Source organism: Aphanomyces invadans, assembly GCF_000520115.1.
Source record: "Aphanomyces invadans strain NJM9701 unplaced genomic scaffold supercont1.312, whole genome shotgun sequence".
Lineage (NCBI taxonomy): Eukaryota > Oomycota > Saprolegniomycetes > Saprolegniales > Verrucalvaceae > Aphanomyces > Aphanomyces invadans.
The window spans coordinates 1,446-1,661 of record NW_008580457.1 but is presented as its reverse complement, the minus strand read 5'-3'; positions in this window follow the sequence as shown (position 1 = coordinate 1,661).

Here is a 216-nt window from a genome sequence, read left to right as displayed (position 1 = left end):
CCAAGTCGACAATTGAGAGCCTGGTCGTTTTTACAGGCTGAACGTGTCCTGGATGATATACGATTGCCGGATAATGCACGTTTCCCACGGATAATAGGGACGTTTAGCAAGTCTGAAATCTAGGAACTTCACAGACTTTCTTCTACCTTCGATTTGTTTGAAGTCTGGAGCCCGAAGTCTAGCGAATTCAGATTTAGCAAGTCTGGAGTCTGTCAT